Raw genomic sequence first — 25,180 nt, 5'->3', positions numbered from 1 at the left:
CTTTGATCTCCTCTTATCTCATGGAGGAGGATGGAATGTTCTTGGTGCTCCACCCTTAGTTGTCCCATGTTGGACTCAATTCTCCTAGGGAGGTGTTGAATTGCTCCCAATGGTTTTGTGGAGGAAAGTGCATCCCTTGAGGCCTCTCAGGGATTTTATGAGGAGGAATTTCCTCCTGCTTGCTCCATCCTTTTCTTAGTGATGGGCTTGAGGTCATGCCTTTTCAGTTGAACCGGCTTCCTTCTTGAGTTTCTCTTCCATTGAGCGCCCTCTTCACAAATGTTTATGAGGACTTGGTCCAACCTTTGATCAAAGTTGACCTTTTTTGAGTTTGAAAGGGACCTCGGGGATCACCTTCTTCAAGGCCACAACTTCATAGAAGTGGTCTTGATGCACCCTTGAGATGAATCTCTCCATCTCCCATGACTCGGAGGTGGAAGCTTTTGCCTTCCCTTTCCTCTTTCTAGAGGTTTCTCTGGCCTTGGATGCCATAAATGGTTATGGAAAAACAAAAAGCAATGCTTTTACCACACCAAACTTAAAAGGTTTGCTCGTCCTCGAGCAAAAGAAGAAAGAAGAGAGTAGAAGAAGAAGAAATAGAGGAGATGGAGAGGGCCTTGTGGTTCGGCCAAAGGGGGAAGAAGTAGTGTTTATGTTGTGGGAAAATGAAGGAGTGAAGAAGGGTTTATATAGAAGTGGGGGGAGGGTTATGGTTCGATCATGTATGGGTGGGTTTGGGAGGGAAAGTGGTTTGAATTTGAATGGTGAGGTAGGTGGGGTTTTATGAAGGATGGATGTGAGTGGTGAAGAGAAAGATGGGATTTGATAGGTGAAGGGTTTTTGGGGAAGAGGTGTTGAGGTGATTGGTGAATGGGTGAAGAAGAGAGAGAGTGGTGGGGTAGGTGGGGATCCTGTGGGGTCCACAGATCCTGAGGTGTCAAGGAAAAGTCATCCCTGCACCAAGTGGCGAGCAAATTTGCTCTTTATGCCAAATTTGGCGTTAAACGCCGGGCTGGTGCCCATTTCTGGCGTTTAACGCCAAGTTCTTGCCCTTTACTGGCGTTTAACGCCAGTCTGGTGCCCCTTTCTGGCGTTAAACGCCCAGAATGGTGCCAGACTGGGCGTTAAACGCCCATCTGCTAACCTTACTGGCGTTTAAACGCCAGCAGGATCTTCCTCCAGGGTGTGCTGTTTTTCTTACTATTTTTCATTCTGTTTTTGCTTTTTCAATTGATTTTGTGACTTCTCATGATCATCAACCTACAGAAAACATAAAATAACAAAAGAAAATAAATAAAATATAACATTGGGTTGCCTCCCAACAAGCGCTTCTTTAATGTCAGTAGCTTGACAGAGGGCTCTCATGGAGCCTCACAGATATTCAGAGCAATGTTGGAACCTCCCTACACCAAACTTAGAGTTTGAATGTGGGGGTTCAACACCAAACTTAGAAGTTGGTTGTTGCCTCCCAACACCAAACTTAGAGTTTGAATGTGGGTGCTCTGTTTGGCTCTGTTTTGAGAGAAGCTCTTCATGCTTCCTCTCCGTGGTGACAGAGGGATATCCTTGAGCCTCAAACACAAAGGATTCTTCATTCACTTGAATGATCAATTCTCCTCTGTCAATATCAATCACAGCCTTTGCTGTGGCTAGGAAGGGTCTGCCAAGGATGATGGATTCATCCATGCACTTCCCAATCTCTAGGACTATGAAATCAGCATGGATGTAATGGTCTTCAACTTTTACCAGAACATCCTCTACAAGTCCATAAGCCTGTTTTCTTGAGTTGTCTGCCATTTCTAGTGAGATTTTTGCAGCTTGCACCTCGAAGATCCCTAGCTTCTCCATTACAGAGAGAGGCATGAGGTTTACCCTTGACCCTAGGTCACACAAGGCCTTCTTGAAGGTCATGGTGCCTATGGTACAAGGTATTGAGAACTTCCCAGGATCTTGTCTCTTTTGAGGTAATTTCTGCCTAGACAAGTCATCCAGTTCTTTGGTGAGCAAAGGGGGTTCATCCTCCCAAGTCTCATTTCCAAATAACTTGTCATTTAGCTTCATGATTGCTCCAAGGTATTTAGCAACTTGCTCTTCAGTGACATACTCATCCTCTTCAGAGGAAGAATACTCATCAGAGCTCATGAATGGCAGAAGTAAGTCCAATAGAATCTTTATGGTCTCATTTTGAGCCTCAGATTCCCATGGTTCCTCATTGGGGAACTCATTGGAGGCCAGTGGACGTCCATTGAGGTCTTCCTCAGTGGCTTTCACTGCCTCTTCCTCCTCTCCAAATTCGGCCATGTTGATGGCCTTGCACTCTCCTTTTGGATTTTCTTCTGTATTGCTTGGGAGAGTACTAGGAGGGAGTTCAGTAATTTTCTTGCTCAGCTGACCCACTTGTGCCTCCAAATTTCTAATGGAGGACCTTGTTTCAGTCATGAAACTTTGAGTGGTTTTGATTAGATCAGAGACCATGGTTGCTAAGTCAGAGGTATTCTGCTTAGAATTCTCTGTCTGTTGCTGAGAAGATGATGGAAAAGGCTTGCTATTGCTAAACCTGTTTCTTCCACCATTATTGTTGTTGAAACCTTGTTGAGGTCTCTGTTGATCCTTCCATGAGAAATTTGGATGATTTCTCCATGAAGGATTATAGGTGTTTCCATAGGATTCTCCCATGTAATTCACCTCTTCTGTTGAAGGGTTCTCAGGATCATAAGCTTCTTCTTCAGATGAAGCTTCTTTAGTACTGCTTGGTGCATTTTGCATTCCAGACAGACTTTGAGAAATCATATTGACCTTTTGAGTCAATATTTTATTCTGAACCAGTATGGCATTCAGAGTGTCAATCTCAAGAACTCCTTTCTTCTGATTGGTCCCTTTGTTCACAGGATTCCTTTCAGAAGTGTGCATGAATTGGTTATTTGCAACCATTTCAATCAGCTCTTGAGCTTCTGTAGGCGTCTTCTTCAGATGAAGAGATCCTCCAGCAGAGCTATCCAAAGACATCTTGGACAGTTCAGAAAGACCATCATAGAAAATACCTATGATGCTCCATTCAGAAAGCATATCAGAGGGACACTTTCTGATTAATTGTTTGTATCTTTCCCAAGCTTCATAGAGGGATTCTCCTTCCTTCTGTCTGAAGGTTTGGACTTCCACTCTAAGCTTACTCAATTTTTGAGGTGGAAAGAACTTTGCCAAGAAGGCATTGACTAGCTTTTCCCAAGAGTCCAAGCTTTCTTTAGGTTGAGAGTCCAACCATGTCCTAGCTCTGTCTCTTACAGCAAAAGGGAATAGCATAAGTCTGTAGACCTCAGGGTCAACCCCATTAGTCTTGACTGTGTCACAGATTTGCAAGAATTCAGCTAAAAACTGATGAGGATCTTCCAATGGAAGTCCATGGAACTTGCAATTCTGTTGCATTAGAGAGACTAATTGAGGCTTAAGCTCAAAGTTGTTTGCTCCAATGGCAGGGATAGAGATGCTTCTCCCATAGAAGTCGGGAGTAGGTGCAGTAAAGTCACCCAGCACCTTCCTTGCATTGTTGGCATTGTTGTTGTTTTCGGCTGCCATGGGTTCTTCTTCTTTGAAGATTTCTGTTAGGTCCTCTACAGAGAGTTGAGCCTTGGCTTCTCTTAGCTTTTGCTTCAAGGTCCTTTCGGGTTCAGGATCAGCCTCAACAAGAATGCTTTTGTCCTTGCTCCTGCTCATAAGAAAGAGAAGAGAACAAGAAAGTGTGGAATCCTCTATGTCACAGTATAGAGATTCCTTGAGGTGTCAGAGGAAAAGAAAAATAGAAGGCAGAAGTAGAAAATTTGAACTTATCAAAGAAGATGGAGTTCGAATTTTGCATTAAGGAATAGTATTAGTCCATAAATAGAAGGATGTGAGAAGAGGGGAAGTAATTTTCGAAAATTTAAGTAAAAGATTTTGAAAACATTTTGAAAAACACTAATTGATTTTCGAAAACCATGATTGAGAAAGAAGTAAAGTGAATTTTGAAAAAGATTTTGAAATTAGAAATCAAAAAGATTTGATTGAAAACTATTTTGAAAAAGATGTGGTTAAGAAGATATGATTGGTTTTAAAAAGATGTGATTGAGAAGATATGATTTGAAAAACATTTAAAAAGATTTGATTTTAAAAATTAATGACTTGGCTATCAAGAAAAGATATGATTCAAACATTAAACCTTTCTCAACAGAAAAGGCAACATACTTGAAATGTTGAATCAAATCATTAATTGATAGCAAGTATTTTTGAAAATAGAAAGAAATTGATTTTGAAAAAGATTTGACTGAAAAGATTGATTTGAAAAAGATTTGATTTTGAAAAGATTTTGAAACCTTGAAAAAAATTTGCATTGAAAACAAAATCTTCCCTCTTGTGCCATCCTGGCGTTAAACGCCCAGAATGGTGCATATTCTGGCGTTTAACGCCCAAAATGCTACCCTTTTGGGCGTTAAACGCCCAACCAGGTACCCTGGATGGCGTTTAAACGCCAGTCTGTCCTTCTTCACTGGGTGTTTTGAACGCCCAGCTTTTTCTGTGCAATTCCTCTGCTGTATGTTCTGAATCTTCATTTCTCTGTATTATTGACTTGAAAAGACACAAATTAAAAATATTTTTGAATTTTTAATAATGAGGAATAATCAAAATGCAACTAAAATCAAATAATAATGCATGCAAGACACCAAACTTAGCAGTTTGTATACTACTGACACTAATGAGAATGCATATGAGACACATAAACACTCAAGTCAAGAGAATTCAAAGATCAGAGTAAGAAATCATCAAGAACAACTTGATGATCACTAAGACACATGCATGAATGCAAGAAAAACAGAAACATGCAATTGACACCAAACTTAATATGAGACACTAGACTCAAACAAGAAATTTTTGGATTTTATGATTTTCTAAATTTTTTTTATATTTTTTTTCGAAAATTAAGTGAAAAGAAAAAATAAAAAATATCAAAATTCTTAATGAGAATTCCAGGAATCATGCAATGTTAGTCTAAAGCTTCAGTCTAAAGAAATTAGACATGGCTGAACAAGCTTCAGCAGGACATTGCATTCAAGAGCTAAATTGATGAAAATCAATCAGCTTTGGTGATGATAAGAACATCACCTTGAAACACTAGAATTCATTCTTAAGAACTCTGAAGAAAAATACCTAATCTAAGCAACAAGATGAACCGTCAGTTGTCCATACTCGAACAATCCCCGGCAATGGCGCCAAAAACTTGGTGGACGAAATTGTGATCACTACAACATCGCACAACTAACCAGCAAGTGTACTGGGTCGTCTAAGTAATAAACCTTACGCGAGTAAGGGTCGATCCCACAGAGATTGTTGGTATGAAGCAAGCTATGGTCACCTTGTAAATCTCAGTCAGGCAAACTCAAATGGGTATGGTGATATACGAATAAAACATAAAGATAAAGATAGAGATACTTATGTAATTCATTGGTAGGAATTTTAGATAAGCGTATGAAGATGCTTGTCCCTTCCGTCTCTCTGCTTTCCTACTGTCTTCATCCAATCCTTCCTACTCCTTTCCATGGCAAGCTTAAGCAAGGGTTTCACCGTTGTCAGTGGCTACCTCCCATCCTCTCAGTGGAAATGTTCAACGCACCCTGTCACGGCACGGCTATCCATCTGTCGGTTCTGGATCAGGCCGGAATAGAATCCAGTGATTCTTTTGCGTCTGTCACTAACGCCCCGCCCTCAGGAGTTTGAAGCACGTCACAGTCATTCAGTCATTGAATCCTACTCAGAATACCACAGACAAGGTTAGACCTTCCGGATTCTCTTGAATGCCGCCATCAGTTCTAGCCTATACCACGAAGACTCTGATCTCATGGAATGGCTGGCTCGGTTGTCAGGCGAGCACTCAGTTGTCAGGCGATCAACCATGCATCGTGTATCAGGAATCCAAGAGATATTCACCCAATCGAAGGTAGAACGGAGGTGGTTGTCAGTCACACGTTCATAGGTGAGAATGATGATGAGTGTCACGGATCATCACATTCATCAAGTTGAAGAACAAGTGATATCTTAGAACAAGAACAAGAGGAATTGAATAGAATAACAATAGTAATTGCATTAATACTCGAGGTACAGCAGAGCTCCACACCTTAATCTATGGTGTGTAGAAACTCCACCGTTGAAAATACATAAGAACAAGGTCTAGGCATGGCCGTGAGGCCAGCCTCCCAATGATCTATGAACTAAATGTCCAAAGATGATCAAAGGATCTAAAATAATACAAAGATCCAAAGATGAAAATACAATAGTAAAAGGTCCTACTTATAGAGAACTAGTAGCCTAGGGTTTACAGAGATGAGTAAATGACATAAAAATCCACTTCCGGGCCCACTTGGTGTGTGCTTGGGCTGAGCATTGATGCATTTTTGTGTAGAGACTCTCCTTGGAGTTAAACGCCAGCTTTTATGCCAGTTTGGGCGTTTAACTCCCATTTTGGTGCCAGTTCCGGCGTTTAACGCTGGAAATCTTGAGGGTGACTTTGAACGCCGGTTTGGGTCATCAAATCTTGGGCAAAGTATGGACTATCACATATTGCTGGAAAGCCCAGGATGTCTACTTTCCAACGCCGTTGAGAGCGCGTCAATTGGGCTTCTGTAGCTCCAGAAAATCCACTTCGAGTGCAGGGAGGTCAGAATCCAACAGCATCTGCAGTCCTTTTCAGTCTTTGAATCAGATTTTTGCTCAGGTCCCACAATTTCAGCCAGAAAATACCTGAAATCACAGAAAAACACACAAACTCATAGTAAAGTCCAGAAAAGTGAATTTTAACTAAAAACTAATAAAAATATACTAAAAACTAACTAGATCATACTAAAAACATACTAAAAACAATGCCAAAAAGCGTACAAATTATCCGCTCATCAAGGGACCTGAGCAAAAATCTGATTCAGAGGCTGACAAAGGACTGCAAATGTTGTTGGATTCTGACCTCCTTGCACTCGAAGTGGATTTTCTGGAACTACAGAACTTCAAATGGGGCACTCTTAATTGCGTTGGAAAGTAGACATCTAGGACTTTCCAGCAATATATAATTGTCCATACTTTGCGCGAGTATTGATGACGTAAAATGGTGTTAAAACGCCAGCTTTCTACCATTTTCTGGCGTCAAAACGCCAGAACTGGCATAAAAGTTGGAGTTAAACGCCCAAAATGGCATCAAAGATGGTGTTTAACTCCAAGGAAGACCTCTACACGTGAAAGCTTCAATGCTCAGCCCAAGCACACACCAAGTGGGCCCAGAAGTGGATTTCTACATCATTTACCTATTTCTGTAAACCCTAGTAGCTAGTTTCATTATAAATATAACTTTTTACTATTGTACTAGTGGTCTTTTTCCCTATTTCGAATTCATATGTCATTTGGGGAGGCTAGTCATTTGGCCATGCCTAGACCTTGTTCTTATGTATTTTCAACGATGGAGTTTCTACACACCATAGATTAAGGTGTGGAGCTCTGCTGTTCCTCAAGTATTAATGTAAAGTACTATTGTTCTTCTATTCAATTCATGCTTATTCTTATTCTAAGATATCCATTCGCACACAAGAACATGATGAATGTGATGATTATGTGATACTCATCAGCATTCTCACTTATGAACGTGTGATTGACAACCACTTCCGTTCTACATGAAAACAAGCTTGAATGTGTATCTCTTGGATTGCTGGTCCATGCGTTTGATTGCCTCTCCTGACAACAGAGCTTTCAATTCCTTGCGATCAGAGTCTTTGTAGTATAAGTTAGAATCTATTGGCAGCATTCTTGAGATCCGGAAAGTCTAAACCTTGTCTGTGGTATTCTGAGTAGGATCTATGATGGGATGACTGTGACGAGCTTCAAACTTGTGACTGTAGGGCATTGTGATAGACGCAAAAGGATAGTAAATCCTATTCCTACACGATCGAGAACCGACAGATGATTAGCCCTACATAACTGGTGCACGAAATTGCAATCACACTTTTGCAACCCTGCACAACTAACCAGCAAGTGCACTGGGTCGTCCAAGTAATACCTTACGTGAGTAAGGGTCGATCCCACGGAGATTGTTGGCTTGAAGCAAGCTATGGTTATCTTGTAAATCTTAGTCAGGATATCAGAAATTATCAGGATTGATTGTGAAAAGTAAAAAAAACATGAACTAAGTACTTGTTTTGCAGTGATAGAGAATAGGTTGAGGTTTTGGAGATGCTCCATCTTCTGAATCTCTGCTTTCCTACTGTCTTCTTCTTCAAACACGCAAGGCTCCTTCCATGGCAAGCTGTATGCAAGGGTTTCACCGTTGTCAGTGGCTACCTCCCATCCTCTCAGTGGAAATGTTCAACGCACCCTGTCACGGCACGGCTATCCATCTATCGGTTCTCAATCAGGCCGGAATAGAATCCAGTGATTCTTTTGCGTCTGTCACTAACGCCCCGCCTTCAGGAGTTTGAAGCTCGTCACAGTCATTTAATCCTTGAATCCTACTCAGAATACCACAAACAAGGTTTAGACCTTCCGGATTCTCTTGAATGCCGCCATCAGTTCTAGCTTATACCACAAAGATTTTGATTAAAGAATCCAAGAGATATCTACTTAATCTAAGGTAGAACGGAGGTGGTTGTCAGGCACACGTTCATAGTTGAGAATGATAATGATTGTCACGGATCATCACATTCATCCGGTTTAAGAACAAGTAATATCTTAGAATGGAAGCAAGCATAATTGAATAAGAAACAGTAGTAATTGCATTAATCCATCAAGACACAGCAGCGCTCCTCACCCCCAACCATGGGGTTTAGAGACTCATGCTGTGGAAAGTACACAAAGAAACGTGTAAAGTGTCATGAGGTCCAGATACAATGTCAAAAGATCCTATTAATAGTGAACTAGTAACCTAGGGTATACAGAAATGAGTAAATGACATAAAAATCCACTTCCGGGCCCACTTGGTGTGTGCTTGGGCTGAGCATTGAAGCATTTTCGTGTAGAGACTCTTTCTGGAGTTAAACGCCAGCTTTCATGCCAGTTTGGGCTTTTAACTCCAAGTTTTATGCCAGTTCCAGCGTTAAACGCTGGAATTTCTGAGGCTGATTTTCCACGCCGGTTTGGGCCATCAAAGCTCGGGCAACGTATGGACTATTATACATTGCTGGAAAGCCCAGGATGTCTACTTTCCAACGCCGTTAAGAGCGCGCCAACTGGGCTTCTGTAGCTCCAGAAAATCTACTTCAAGTGCAGGGAGGTCAGAATCCAACAGCATCTGCAGTCCTTTTCAGTCTCTGAATCAGATTTTTGCTCAGGACCCTCAATTTCAGCCAGAAAATACCTGAAATCACAGAAAAACACACAAACTCATAGTAAAGTCCAGAAAAGTGAATTTTAACTAAAAACCAATAAAAATATACTAAAAACTAACTAGATCATACTAAAAACATACTAAAAACAATGCCAAAAAGCGTATAAATTATCCGCTCATCACAACACCAAACTTAAATTTTTGCTTGTCCCCAAGCAACTGACAATCAAAATAGGATAAAAAGAAGAGAATATACTATAGACTCCAAAATATCAAGGAAACTTAGCTCCAATTAGATGAGCGGGACTAGTAGCTTTTTGCTTCCGAACAGTTTTGGCATCTCACTTTATCCTTTGAAGTTCAGAATGATTGGCATCTATAGGAACTCAGAACTCAGATAGTGTTATTGATTCTCCTAGTTAAGTATAATGATTCTTGAACATAGCTAGTGTATGAGTCTTGGCTGTGGCCCAAAGCACTCTGTCTTCCAGTATTACCACCGGATACATACATGCCACAGACACATAATTGGGTGAACCATTTTCAGATTGTGACCCAGCTTTGCTAGAGTCCCCAATTAGAGGTGTCTAGGGTTTTTAAGCACACTCTTTTTGCCTTGGATCACACTTTATTTCTTTCTTTTTCTCTTTCTTTTCTTTCTCTTTTTTATTCGAATTTTTTTTTTAATTTTTTCAAGTTTTTTTTGAATTCACTGCTTTTTCTTGCTTCAAGAATCAATTTGATGATTTTTCAGATCCTCAATAACAGTTCTCTTTTTCCCTCATTCTTTCAAGAGCCAACAATTTTAACATTCTCAAAACAACAAATTCAAAAGACATATGCACTGTTCAATCATTCATTCGGAAAACAAAAATTATTGTCACCACATCAAACTAATTCAACTGGTTTCAGAGATAAATTCGAAATCCTGTACTTTTTGTTCTTTTGTGATTAAAGCATTTTTCATTTAAGAGAGGTGATGGATTCATAGGACATTCATAGCTTTGAGACATGAATTTTAAATTTTATTAATTATGAATTAAGAACAAGACTCAAAAATAGATATAAGATGAGACTAGAAAATAGAAAATAAAAAAAGAAAAAAGATTAAATAGGCTCCTAATGATAGAGGTTTTCACAGAGTTAGGACTCAACAACCTTGATTTTGAGAAGTGGATGCTCCCTCAACTTGAGAGGATAGCTTTTGGCGTTTCAACTCTTGGAGTTTACGCCCCTGCTTCTCTTGTTCCTTCAGCAATTTACAGAGCATGCAGTTCTGATTCTGCTGTTCTTCCTTCAGTTGCTCCATAGTTTCTTGTAACTTGATGATAGATGCTTCTAGGCTGGTCCAGTAGTCAATTTTAGGGAATTCAGGGAGGAATTTTTGCGCCCTCCTCTTGATAGAGTTGTCTTGTATTTGTCCTTCTATTGACTTCTTGGTGATTGGATGTTCAATGGGTATGAATTCATCTACTCCCATCTTTACCCCAGCCTCTTTACAGAGCAAGGAAATCAAGCTTGGGTAAGCCAATTTGGCTTCAGTGGAATTCTTATTTGCAATTGTGTAGATCTCACAAGCAATCACATGATGAAACTCCACTTCTTTTCCAAGCATAATGCAATGAATCATTACTGCTCTCTTGATAGTGACCTCAGAACGGTTGCTAGTGGGCAGTATGGAACGCCCAATAAAGTCTAGCCAACCTCTTGCAATTGGTTTGAGGTCTCCCCTCTTGAGTTGGTTTGGGACACCCTTTGAATTGGTTATCCACTTAGTCCCAGGGAGGCATATGTCCTCTAGAACTTGATCCAACCCTTTATCTGCTCTCACCATTCTCCTATTAAAGGATTCAGGATCATCTTGCAGTTGAGGCAATTTGAAGATTTCTCTTATTTTGTCCAGATGGAAGTACATAACTTTCCCTCTGACCATGGTTCTGTAGGTATGGTAAGCAGTTCCAGTCATTCTCTTCTTATTTGTTAGCCACAGATTTGAGTAGAATTCCTGAACCATATTTCTTCCAACCTTTATCTCAGGATTGGTTAGAACTTCCCATCCTCTGTTTTGAATTTGCTCTTGGATCCCCGGATATTCATCTTTTTTCATATCAAATTTAACTTCCGGGATCACTGACCTCAGACCCATTATTTTGTGATAATGGTCTTCATGTTCTTTGGTTAAGAACTTCTCTTGATTCCAAAGATTCTTTGGATTATTCTCTTTCTTTCCTCTTAAATTGGTTTGTTTTCCCTTAGGAGCCATGATTTTGATGAATCTTGGCTTAGTGATCACGGAACAGCACACCAAACTTAGAGGTTTGCTTGTCCTCAAGCAAAAGAAAGGAAAGAAGAGAGAGAGGAGAAGAGCAAATTCGAATGGTGTGGGGGAATGAGGGGACGAACGTGTTTTTATAAGTGGGGGAAGGAGATTTCGAAAAAAATTGAAGGGAGATTTGAGAAGATATGGAGAGAATTTGAGAGAAGGGTGAGTTTTTGAATAAGATTTGGGATTGATATGAGAAAGATTTGAAGAATGATTTTGATTTTTGAAGATTTGAAGGTGAATGATGAAAGGTTGAAATGTGTTTGTGTAGAAAAGGATGGGTAAGAAAAGGAAAGTTTGAAAAAAAATTTGATTTGAAAGCAAAATCTTGATCCCCCACCTTTCTGGCGTTAAACGCCCAGAATGGCACCCATTCTGGCGTTTAACGCCCATTTGTTGCCCATTGTGGGCGTTTAACGCACAGCCAGGTGCCCTGGCTGGCGTTAAACGCCAAAATTCCCTTTATCACTGGGCGTTTTGCTGAACGCCCAGGATGCTGCATACCTGGTGTTAAACGCCCAGAATGGTGCCCATTCTGGTGTTTAACGCCCAAAATGGCACCTTTACTGGCGTTAAACGCCCAGAATGGTGCCCATTCTGGCGTTTAACGCCCAAAATGCCCCTTACTGGCGTTTTTTTTTTCAAGTAAGATCTTTTTCTCTGCTTTATGCGCTGAATCCTTCTGTAACTCTGTGAATTCCTTCATTTTTGATACTTGCCTTTGTACAAACAAAATATATAACCTGCTAATGACTGGGTTGCCTCCCAGCAAGCGCTTCTTTACTGTCTTTAACTGGACCTTTACTGAGAATCACTCAAGTCTCAGTTTTGAGCATTCCTGCTCGAAATTGCCTTCAAGATAATGCTTGATTCTCTGTCCATTAACAATGAATTTTTTATCAGAATCAATATCCTGAAGCTCAACATATCCATATGGTGACACTCCTGTAATCACATACGGACCCCTCCACTGGGATTTAAGTTTTCCTGGAAACAATCTGAGCCTAGAGTTGAAGAGCAGAACTTTTTGTCCTGGCTCAAAGACTCTGGTTGACAACTTCTTGTCATGCCACTTCTTTGCCTTTTCCTTATAAATTTTTGCATTTTCAAAGGCATTGAGTCTGAACTCCTCTAGCTCATTTAGCTGGAGCAATCTTTTTTCACCAGCTAACTGAGCATCCATGTTTAGGAATCTGGTTACCCAGTAGGCTTTATGTTCCAATTCCACGGGCAGATGACAGGCCTTCCCGTACACCAGCTGGTATGGAGAGGTTCCTATAGGAGTCTTGAATGCTGTTCTGTATGCCCACAAAGCATCATCCAAACTCTTTGCCCAATCCTTTCTTCGGGCTATCACAGTCCGTTCCAGGATTCTTTTTAGCTCTCTGTTAGAGACTTCAGCTTGTCCATTTGTCTGTGGATGATACGGAGTTGCCACTTTGTGGTTAATTCCATATCTAACCATAGCAGAGTATAGCTGTCTATTGCAGAAATTAGTGCCCCCATCACTGATTAGTACTCTGGGAACACCAAATCTGCTGAAGATGTGTTTCTGGAGGAATTTCAGCAAGGTCTTGGTATCATTAGTGGGTGTAGCAATTGCTTCTACCCACTTAGATACATAGTCCACTGCCACCAGAATGTAAGTGTTTGAGTATGATGGTGGGAATGGACCCATGAAGTCAATTCCCCATACATCAAATAATTCTATCTCTAATATCCCTTGTTGAGGCATGGCATATCCGTGAGGCAAGTTACCAGCTATGTGGCAACTGTCACAGTTACGCACAAACTCTCGGGCATCTTTATAGAGAGTAGGCCAGTAGAAGCCACATTGGAGGACTTTAGTGGCTGTGCGCTCACTTCCAAAATGTCCTCCATACTGTGATCCATGGCAGTGCCATAGGATCCTTTGTGCTTCTTCTCTGGGTACACATCTGCGGATCATTCCGTCTGCACATCTCTTAAAGAGATATGGTTCATCCCAGAGGTAGTACTTGGCATCTGAAATTAATTTCTTTCTTTGCACTCTGCTGTACTCCTGGGGTATGAACCTCACAGCTTTATAATTTGCAATATCTGCAAACCATGGAGCTTCCTGAATGGCAACGAGTTGCTCATCTGGGAAAGTCTCTGAGATCTCAGTAGAAGGGAGGGACGCCCCAGCTACTGGTTCTATTCGGGACAGATGATCAGCTACTTGGTTCTTTGTTCCTTTTCTGTCTCTTATTTCTATATCAAACTCTTGCAGAAGCAACACCCATCTTATAAGCCTGGGTTTTGAATCCTGCTTTGTGAGTAAGTATTTAAGAGCAGCATGGTCAGTGTACACAACCACCTTGGATCCTACTAGATAGGATCTAAACTTGTCAATGGCATAGACCACTGCAAGTAATTCTTTTTCTGTGGTTGTGTAATTCTTCTGTGCGTCATTTAGAACACGGCTGGCATAATAAATGACGTGCAGAAGCTTGTTATGCCTCTGTCCCAACACTGCACCAATGGCATGGTCACTGGCATCACACATTAGTTCAAATGGCAATGCCCAATCTGGTGCAGAGATGACTGGCGCTGTGACCAGCTTAGCTTTCAGGGTCTCAAATGCCTGCAGACACTGTGTGTCAAACACAAATGGTGTGTCAGCAGCTAGCAGGTTACTTAAAGGTTTTGCAATTTTCGAAAAATCCTTTATAAACCTTCTGTAGAATCCTGCATGCCCCAGAAAGCTTCTGATTGCCTTAACATTGGCAGGTGGTGGTAATTTTTCAATTACCTCTACCTTTGCCCTATCCACCTCTATTCCCCTGCTTGAAATTTTGTGCCAAAGGACAATTCCTTCAGTCACCATAAAGTGACATTTCTCCCAGTTTAAAACCAGGTTAGTCTCTTGGCACCTTTTCAGGACAAGTGCTAGGTGGTTAAGACAGGAGCTGAATGAGTCTCCATATACTGAGAAGTCATCCATGAAGACTTCCAGGAATTTCTCCACCATATCAGAGAAGATGGATAACATGCATATCTGAAAGGTTGCAGGAGCATTACACAGACCAAAAGGCATCCTCCTGTAGGCAAACACGCCAGAAGGGCAAGTAAATGCTGTTTTCTCTTGGTCCTGAGGATCTACTGCAATTTGGTTGTAACCTGAATAGCCATCCAAAAAGCAGTAATAATCATGACCAGCTAGTCTTTCTAGCATTTGGTCTATGAATGGTAAAGGAAAATGATCCTTTCTGGTGGCTGTATTGAGCCTTCTGTAGTCAATACACATACGCCACCCTGTGACTGTTCTTGTAGCAACCAGTTCATTCTTTTCATTACGAACCACTGTCATGCCTCCCTTTTTGGGGACAACTTGGACAGGGCTCACCCAAGGGCTATTAGAAATAGGATAAATAATCCCAGCCTCTAGTAATTTAGTGACCTCTTTTTGCACCACCTCCTTCATGGCTGGATTTAGCCTCCTTTGTGGTTAGACCACTGGTTTGGCATTATCCTCCAACAGGATTTTGTGCATGCATCTAGCTGGGCTAATGCCCTTAAGATCACTTATGGACCACCCAAGAGCTGTCTTATGTGTCCTTAGCACTTGAATCAGTGCTTCCTCTTCCTGTGGATTTAAAGCAGAGCTTTTAATCACTGGAAAAGTGTCACCTTCTCCCAGAAATGCATACGTCAGGGATGGTGGTAGTGGTTTGAGTTCAGGTTTGGGAGGTGGTGGACGAAATTGTGATTCCTATTTTCTTGTAATTGGATTTTAGAAATTGGCACTAGTGGACACAACTCCGTTCAACTAACCAGCAAGTGTACTGGGTCGTCCAAGTAATAAACCTTACGTGAGTAAGGGTCGAATCCACAGAGATTGTTGGTATGAAGCAAGCTATGGTCACCTTGCAAATCTCAGTTAGGCAGATTAAAAATGGTTTATGGGTTTTCGAATAATTAATAATAAAAAGAAGAAATAATAAAAGGGATAGAACACTTATGCAGATTTATTGGTGGGAATTTCAGATAAGCGGATGGAGATGCTGTAGGGCTCTTGGACGCCTGCTCTCCTACTCCTTCTACTCAGTCCTTCTTACTCCTTTCCATGGCAAGCTTTGTATAGGGGTTCACCATCAACTGTGGCTACTTTCATTCCTCACGGGGAAATATCCTGTGCGGCTGTCACTCGCACAGCTAACCAGTCTGGAGGCATCACCCATGGCTGATGGCTACATCCCATCCTCGCAGTGAAAACTATGCTAACTCACTCTGTCACAGTACGGCTAATCACCGGTTGGTTCCCGCTCCTACTGGAATAGAATCCCTCTTTTGCGTCTGTCACTAACGCCCAGCAGGTTAAAGTTTGAAGCACGTCACGGTCATTCATTACCGGAATCCTACTCGGAACACCACAGACAAGGTTGGACTTTCCGGATTCCCAGGATCCTACTCGGAATACCACAGACAAGGTGAGACTTTCTGGATCCTCATAAATGCCGCCATCTATCTAGCTTATACCACGAAGATTCTGTTGGAGAATCTAAGAGATATACATTCAAGCTCTGTTGCATGTAGAACGGGAGTGGTTGTCAATCACTCACATTCATAAGTGAGAATAATAATGAGGGTAATCTGACTCATCACATTCATCATGTTCTTGGGTACGAATGAATATATTGGAATAAGAATAAGAGAGATTTGAATAAAAGATCATAGAACTTCATTAATACTTGAGGTACAGCAGAGCTCCACACCCTTAATCTATGGTGTGCAGAAACTCCACCGTTGAAAATACATAAGCAAAGAGTTCAGGCATGGCCGAATGGCCAGCCTCTCTAACGTGATCAATGATCTCCTAAGATGAAGAATAAAACAAAACTGAGACCAAAGATGTCTAATACAATAGATAAATGTCCTATATATACTAGACTAGCTACTAGGGTTTACATGAGTAAGTAATTGATGCATAAATCCACTTCCGGGGCCCACATGGTGTATGCTTGGGCTGAGCTTGATCATTCCACGAGCTAAGGCATTTCTTGGCGTCAAACTCCAGGTTATGACGTGTTTTGGGCGTTCAACTCCGGATCATGACGTTTTTCTGGCGTTTAACTCCAGACAGCAGCGTGATCTTGGCGTTTAACGCCAAGTTACGTCGTCAATCTTCGAATAAAGTATGGACTATTATATATTGCTGGAAAGCCCTGGATGTCTACTTTCCAACGGCGTTGAGAGCGCGCCAATTGGAGTTCTGTAGCTCCAGAAAATCCATTTCGAGTGCAGGGAGGTCAGATTCCAACAGCATCAGCAGTCCTTTTGTCAGCCTTCTTCAGAGTTTTGCTCAAATCCCTCAATTTCAGTCAGAATTTACCTGAAATCACAGAAAAACACACAAACTCATAGTAAAGTCCAGAAATGTGAATTTAACATAAAAACTAATAAAAACATCCCTAAAAGTAGCTTAAACTTACTAAAAACTATATGAAAACAATGCCAAAAAGCGTATAAATTATCCCCTCATCACAACACCAAACTTAAATTGTTGCTTGTCCCCAAGCAACTGAAAATCAAAGAGGATAAAAAGAAGAGAATATACTATAAGGTCCAAAATATCAATGAATATTAATTTAATTAGATGAGCGGGACTTGTAGCTTTTTGCTTCTGAACAGTTTTGGCATCTCACTTTTTCCTTTGAAGTTTAGAGTGATTGGCTTCTCTAGGAACTTAGAATTTCAGATAGTGTTATTGACTCTCCTAGTTAGGTATGTTGATTCTTGAACACAGCTACTTTATGAGTCTTGGCTGTGGCCCTAAGCACCTTGTCTTCCAGTATTACCACCGGATACACAAATGCCACAGACACATAACTGGGTGAACCTTTTCAGATTGTGACTCAGCTTTGCTAAAGTCCCCAGTTAGTGGTGTCCAGAGCTCTTAAGCACACTCTTTAGCTTTGGATCACGACTTTAACCATTCAGTCTCAAGCTTTTCACTTGGACCTTCATGACACAAGCACATGGTTAGGGACAGCTTGATTTAGACGCTTAGGCCTGGATTTTATTTCCTTGGGTCCTCCTATCCATTAATGCTCAAAGCCTTGGATCTTTGCTAAAATTTTCGCCACTTTTTTTTTTCACTGCTTTTTCTTGCTTCAAGAATCAATTTCATGATGTTTTTCAGATCATCAATAACATTTCTCTTTGTTCATCATTCTTTCAAGAACCAATAATTTTAACACTCAAAAACAACAAGATCAAAAATATGCACTGTTCATTCATTCATTCAGAAAACAAAAATTATTGCCACCACATCAATATAATTAAATTAAATTCACTAATAATTTCGAAAATTATGTACTTCTTGTTCTTTTGAATTAAAACATTTTTCTTTTAAGAGAGGTGAAAGACTAATGGATTTTATTCATAGCTTTAAGGCATGGTTACACACTAATGATCATGAAGTAGAGACACAAAAACATAGATAAACATAACACTTAAAAACCGAAAACAGAAAGAAAATAAAGAACAAGGAATGAATCCACCTCTAGTGGCGTCTTCTTCTTGAAGGACCAATGATGTTCTTCAACTCTTCTATGTCCCTTCCTTGCATTTGTTGCTCCTCCCTCATTGCTCTTTGATCTTCTCTTATTTCTTGGAGAGTGAGGGCGTGTTCATGGTGTTCCACCCTTAGTTGTTCCACATTATGGCTCAAGTCTTCTAAGGAGGTACTGAGTTGCTCCCAATAGTTGTTAGGAGGAAAGTGCATTCCATGAGGCATTTGTTGATGAACTTCCTCATGTTCTCCATGGGGGCCGTGAGGAACTTCCCTTGTTTGCTCCATCCTCTTCTTGGTGATGGGCTTGTCTTCTTCAATGGAGACATCTCCATCTATGATAACTCCGGCTGAATAACATAGATGGCATATGAGGTGGGGGAAGGCTAGCCGTGCCAAGTATGAAGGCTTGTCAGCTATTTTGTAGAGTTCATTAGAGATGACTTCATGAACCTCCACTTCCTCTCCAATCATGATGCTATGAATCATGATGGCCCGATCCACAGTAACTTCAGATCGGTTGCTTGTAGGGATGATGGATCTTTGGATGAACTCCAACCATCCTCTAGCTACAGGCTTGAGGTCCAGTCTTCTTAAGGATCCAAAGGAATTTGAGGCTCAATTAGAGTCCATAGAGATTCCACTAAATCTTCTTCTGCCATTCATGAGCTCTGAAGAATATTCATCCTCTGAAGAGGATGAAGATGTGACTGAAGAGCAAGTTGCTCAATATCTAGGAGCTATCATGAAGCTGAATGCCAAGCTATTTGGTAATGAGACTTGGGAAAGTGAACCTCCCTTGCTCATTAGTGATTTAGATACTTGGATTCAGGAAACTCTACCTCAAAAGAAACAAGATCCTGGCAAGTTCTTAATACCTTGCACCATTGGCACCATGAGCTTTGAAAAAGCTCTATGTGATCTTGGGTCAGGGATAAATCTTATGCCACTCTCTGTAATGGAGAAGCTGGGAATCATTGAGGTACAACCTGCCTTATTCTCATTACAATTGGCAGACAAGTCAGTAAGACAAGCTTATGGGATGGTAGAGGACGTACTAGTAAAGGTTGAAGGCCTTTACATCCCTGCTGATTTCATAATCCTAGATACTAGGAAGGAAGATGATGAATGCATCATCCTAAGAAGACCTTTCCTAGCCACAGCAGAAGCTGTGATAGATGTCAACAGAGGAGAGTTAGTCCTTCAATTGAATGGGGAATACCTTGTATTTCAGGCACATGGCCATCCCTCTGTGACAAAAGAGAGTAAGCATGAAGAGCTTCTCTCAGTTCGAGGTCAAGAAGAGCCCACACAGTCAAACTCTAAGTTTGGTGTTGTGAGGCCACAACCAAACTCTAAGTTTGGTGTTCAAATTCCATATCCAAACTCTAAGTTTGGTGTGGAGACAACACACTAACTTGACCTGATCATCTTGTGGCTCCATGAGAGCCACTGTCAAGCTATTGACATTAAAGAAGCGCTTGTTGGGAGGCAACCCAATTTTATTTATCTAATTTTATTTTATTTTGTCTTGGTGTTATTTTTGTGTTGAATTAGGTACATGATCATGAGGAGTCACGAAAAAAATCAAAAAAATTAAAAACAGAGTCAAAAACAGAAGAAAAAAATTTTTCACCCTAGAGGACGCACGGGCTGGCGTTCAACGCCCAGAAGATGCATCTGGCTGGCGTTCAACGCCAGAACAGAGCATCTTCCTGGCGCTGAACGCCCAAAACAAGCTACATCCTGGCGTTTAACGCCAGGATGCACACACAGAGGACAATCTGGCGCTGAACGCCAGAAACAAGCTTGAAACTGGCGTTCAACGCCAGAAACAAGCATCACATGGGCGTTTAACGCCCAGAACATGCACCAATGGGTGTTTGAACGCCAGAATGATGCATGAAGGCATTTTACATGCCTATTTGGTGCAGGAATGGTATTTCTTGACACCTCAGGATCTGTGGACCTCACAGGATCCCCACCTACCTCGCCCTCTCTCTTTTCATTCATGGTCATCCCTTCTGTTTTTGATTCACCACCTACATCTATCCACTCTTCCCCATACACCCCACCTACCTTTACAATTCAACTTCTCTTTCCCACCCACTCCCACCCATATAGCCGAATCCATCCCCCTCACTCACCTCCATCTTCTTCTTCTTCTTCTCTTCTTTCTTTTCTTGCTCGAGGGCGAGCAATATTTTAAGTTTGGTGTGGTAAAAGCATAGCTTTTTTGCTTTTCCATTACCATTAATGGCACCTAAGGCCAGAGAAACCTCAAAGGGAAGACAAAAGCTTCCACCTCTGAGTCTTGGGAGATGGAAAAATATAAGCCGTCATAGCTCAGTGGCATAACATGTGGCTGCAAATCAAGAGATCCCTGAGATACCTCAGGGGATAAGTTGTCCTCCACACAAATATTGGAAGCAACTAAGGGTAGAAACACCAAAATTATTATGAATCATTCAACAGAAACAAGGAAGAGACATAGAGGAGCTCAAAAAGCACCATTGGACCTTCAAAAAGGCGCCACCCTCACTCAGGTGGATTCATTCCTTGTTCTCTATTTTCTTTCTGTTTTCGGTTTTTAATACTATGTTTATTTATGTTTTGTGTCTTTACTTCATGATCATTAGTATGTAACCATGCCTTAAAGATTATGAATAATTCCATGAATCCTTCACCTCTCTTAAAAGAAAAATGTTTTAATTCAAAAGAACAAAAGTACATAGATTTCGAATTTATTATTGAATTTAATTTAATTATATTGATGTGGTGACAATACTTTTTGTTTTCTGAATGAATGATTGAACAGTGCATATGTCTTTTGATATTGTTGTTTATGAGTGTTAAAATTGTTGGTTCTTGAAAGAATGATGAACAAAGAGAAATGTTATTGATGAACTGAAAAATTCATGAATTGATTCTTGAAGCAAGAAAAAGCAGTGAAAAGCAAAAGCTTGTGCGAAAAAAAAATGGCGAAAAAAAATAGAAAGAAAAAGCAAGCAGAAAAAGCCAATAGCCCTTAAAACCAAAAGGCAAGGGTAGCAAGGATCCAAGGCTTTGAGCATCAATGGATAGGAGGGCCCAAGGAAATTAAAATCCAGGCCTAAGCGGCTAAATCAAGCTGTCCCTAACCATGTGCTTGTGTCATGAAGGTCCAAGTGAAAAGCTTGAGGCTGAATGGTTAAAGTCGTGATCCAAAAGAGTGTGCTTAAGAGCTCTGGACACCACTAACTGGGGACTCTAGCAAAGCTGAGTCACAATCTGAAATGGTTCACCCAGTCATGTGTCTGTGGCATTTGTGTATCCGGTGGTAATACTGGAAGACAAAGTGCTTAGGGCCACAGCCAAGACTCATAAGTAGCTGTGTTCAAGAATCAACATGCCTAACTAGGAAAGTCAATAACACTATCTGAAATTCTAAGTTCCTAGAGAAGCCAATCACTCTGAACTACAAAGGAAAAAGTGAGATGCCAAAACTGTTCAGAAGCAAAAAGCTACAAGTCCCGCTCATCTAATTAAGTTAATATTCATTGATATTTTGGACTTTATAGTATATTCTCTTCTTTTATCCTATTTGATTTTCAGTTGCTTGGGGACAAGCAACAATTTAAGTTTGGTGTTGTGATGAGCGGATAATTTATACGCTTTTTGGCATTGTTTTTAGGTAGTTTTTAGTAAGTTCAAGCTACTTTTAGGGATGTTTTCATTGGTTTTTATGTTAAATTCACATTTCTGGACTTTACTATGAGTTTGTGTGTTTTTCTGTGATTTCAGGTAAATTCTGACTGAAATTGAGGGATTTGAGCAAAACTCTGAAGAAGGCTGACAAAAGGACTGCTGATGCTGTTGGATTCTGACCTCCCTGCACTCGAAATGGATTTTCTGGAGCTACAGAACTCCAATTGGCGCGCTCTCAACGCCGTTGGAAAGTAGACATCCAGGGCTTTCCAGCAATATATAATAGTTCATACTTTATTCGAAGAATGACGACGTAACTTGGCGTTGAACGCCAAGTACACGCTGCTGTCTGGAGTTAAACGCCAGAAAAACGTCATGATCTGGAGTTGAACGCCCAAAACACGTCATAACCTGGAGTTTGACGCCAAGAAATGCCTTAGCTCGTGGAATGATCAAGCTCAGCCCAAGCATACACCAAGTGGGCCCCGGAAGTGGATTTATGCATCAATTACTTACTCATGTAAACCCTAGTAGCTAGTCTAGTATATATAGGACATTTATCTATTGTATTAGACATCTTTGATCTCAGTTTTGTTTTATTCTTCATCTTAGGGGATCATTGATCACGTTAGAGAGGGCTGGCCATTCGGCCATGCCTGAACCTCCTTTGCTTATGTATTTTCAACGGTGGAGTTTCTGCACACCATAGATCAAGGGTGTGGAGCTCTGCTGTACCTCAAGTATTAATGAAATTCTATTATCTTTTATTCAATTCTCTTTTATTCTTATTCCAAGATATTCATTCGTACCCAAGAACATGATGAATGCTATAATTCAAATTACCCTCATCATCATTCTCACTTATGAACGTGCGTGATTGACAACCACTTCCATTCTACATGCAACAGAGCTTGAATGCGTATCTCTTAGATTCCCCAACAGAATCTTCGTGGTATAAGCTAGATAGATGGCGGCATTTATGAGGATCCGGAAAGTCTCACCTTGTCTGTGGTATTCCGAGTAGGATCCTGGGAATCCGGAAAGTCTCACCTTGTCTGTGGTATTCTGAGTAGGATTCCGGTAATGAATGACTGTGACGTGCTTCAAACTTTAACCTGCTGGGCGTTAGTGACAGACGCAAAAGAGGGATTCTATTCCAGTAGGAGCGGGAACCAACCGGTGATTAGCCGTACTGTGACAGAGTGCGTGCATTAGTTTTCACTGCGAGGATGGGATGTAGCCATTAGCCATGGGTGATGCCTCCAGACTGGTTAGCTGTGCGAGTGACAGCCGCACAAGGTATTTCCCCGAGAGGAAGAAAGTAGCCACAGTTGATGGTGAACCCCTATACAAAGCTTGCCATGGAAAAGAGTAAGAAGGACTGAGTAGAAGGAGTAGGAGAGCAGGCGTCCAAGAGCCCTACAGCATCTCCATCCGCTTATCTGAAATTCCCACCAATAAATCTGCATAAGTGTTCTATCCCTTTTATTATTTCTTCTTTTTATTATTAATTATTCGAAAACCCATAAACCATTTTTAATCTGCCTAACTGAGATTTGCAAGGTGACCATAGCTTGCTTCATACCAACAATCTCTGTGGATTCGACCCTTACTCACGTAAGGTTTATTACTTGGACGACCCAGTACACTTGCTGGTTAGTTGAACGGAGTTGTGTCCACTAGTGCCAATTTCTAAAATCCAATTACAAGAAAATAGGAATCACAATTTCGTCAACCACTTATGCAGATTTATTGGTGGGAATTTCAGATAAGCGGATGGAGATGCTGTAGGGCTCTTGGACGCCTGCTCTCCTACTCCTTCTACTCAGTCCTTCTTACTCCTTTCCATGGCAAGCTTTGTATAGGGGTTCACCATCAACTGTGGCTACTTTCATTCCTCACGGGGAAATATCCTGTGCGGCTGTCACTCGCACAGCTAACCAGTCTGGAGGCATCACCCATGGCTGATGGCTACATCCCATCCTCGCAGTGAAAACTATGCTAACGCACTCTGTCACAGTACGGCTAATCACCGGTTGGTTCCCGCTCCTACTGGAATAGAATCCCTCTTTTGCGTCTGTCACTAACGCCCAGCAGGTTAAAGTTTGAAGCACGTCACGGTCATTCATTACCGGAATCCTACTCGGAACACCACAGACAAGGTTGGACTTTCCGGATTCCCAGGATCCTACTCGGAATACCACAGACAAGGTGAGACTTTCCGGATCCTCATAAATGCCGCCATCTATCTAGCTTATACCACGAAGATTCTGTTGGAGAATCTAAGAGATATACATTCAAGCTCTGTTGCATGTAGAACGGGAGTGGTTGTCAATCACTCACATTCATAAGTGAGAATAATAATGAGGGTAATCTGACTCATCACATTCATCATGTTCTTGGGTACGAATGAATATCTTGGAATAAGAATAAGAGAGATTTGAATAAAAGATCATAGAACTTCATTAATACTTGAGGTACAGCAGAGCTCCACACCCTTAATCTATGGTGTGCAGAAACTCCACCGTTGAAAATACATAAGCAAAGAGTTCAGGCATGGCCGAATGGCCAGCCTCTCTAACGTGATCAATGATCTCCTAAGATGAAGAATAAAACAAAACTGAGACCAAAGATGTCTAATACAATAGATAAATGTCCTATATATACTAGACTAGCTACTAGGGTTTACATGAGTAAGTAATTGATGCATAAATCCACTTCCGGGACCCACTTGGTGTATGCTTGGGCTGAGCTTGATCATTCCACGAGCTAAGGCATTTCTTGGGGTCAAACTCCAGGTTATGACGTGTTTTGGGCGTTCAACTCCAGATCATGACGTTTTTCTGGCGTTTAACTCCAGACAGCAGCGTGAACTTGGCGTTTAACGCCAAGTTACGTCGTCAATCTTCGAATAAAGTATGGACTATTATATATTGCTGGAAAGCCCTGGATGTCTACTTTCCAACGCCGTTGAGAGCGCGCCAATTGGAGTTCTGTAGCTCCAGAAAATCCATTTCGAGTGCAGGGAGGTCAGATTCCAACAGCATCAGCAGTCCTTTTGTCAGCCTTCTTCAGAGTTTTGCTCAAATCCCTCAATTTCAGTCAGAATTTACCTGAAATCACAGAAAAACACACAAACTCATAGTAAAGTCTAGAAATGTGAATTTAACATAAAAACTAATAAAAACATCCCTAAAAGTAGCTTAAACTTACTAAAAACTATATGAAAACAATGCCAAAAAGCGTATAAATTATCCGCTCATCAGGAGGCTTATCCTCCTCCTGAGGAATTTTCGAAAATTCCTTTGTT

General features: G+C 41.0%; 1 non-coding gene across 1 annotated transcript; it reads left to right on the top strand.

Annotated features, from left to right (window-relative positions):
• The first annotated feature begins 3,060 nt into the window (after positions 1–3,060).
• Positions 3,061–3,168, top strand: LOC112763277 (small nucleolar RNA R71). The gene has a single exon (XR_003182850.1). It is a non-coding gene; the product is annotated as a small nucleolar RNA R71 (small nucleolar RNA).
• The last annotated feature ends 22,012 nt before the right edge of the window (positions 3,169–25,180 follow it).

The sequence above is a fragment of the Arachis hypogaea genome, chromosome 2 (assembly GCF_003086295.3).
Source record: "Arachis hypogaea cultivar Tifrunner chromosome 2, arahy.Tifrunner.gnm2.J5K5, whole genome shotgun sequence".
NCBI classification, from domain to species: domain Eukaryota; kingdom Viridiplantae; phylum Streptophyta; class Magnoliopsida; order Fabales; family Fabaceae; genus Arachis; species Arachis hypogaea.
This window is presented reverse-complemented; position numbering and strand designations above follow the sequence as displayed.